We start from the raw sequence: 324 nt of genomic DNA, 5'->3' as shown, positions 1-324 counted from the left end.
CTGCTCCTCCTCCTCCTGCTCCTGCTCCTGCTCCTGCCCCTGCCCCTGCCCCTGCCCCTGCTCCTCCTCCTGCTCCTGCTCCTGCTCCTGCTCCTGCTCCTGCTCCTGCTCCTGCTCCTGTGCCTGCACCTTCTCCTCCTCTTCCTCCTCTTCCTCCTTCTCCCTTTACCCCCCTCTTCATCCTCTTCCTCCTCCTCTTCCTCCTCTTCTTCCTCCTCTTTTTCCTCCTCTTCCTCCTCCTCCCCTTTTCCTCCTTCTCTTCCTCCTCTTCCTCCTCCTCTCCCTTCTTCCTCCTCTTCCCCTTTTCCTCCTTCTCTTCTTCCT

The sequence above is a fragment of the Mus caroli genome, chromosome 18, assembly GCF_900094665.2.
Source record: "Mus caroli chromosome 18, CAROLI_EIJ_v1.1, whole genome shotgun sequence".
Classification (NCBI taxonomy): Eukaryota; Metazoa; Chordata; class Mammalia; order Rodentia; family Muridae; genus Mus; species Mus caroli.
This window is presented reverse-complemented; position numbering follows the sequence as displayed.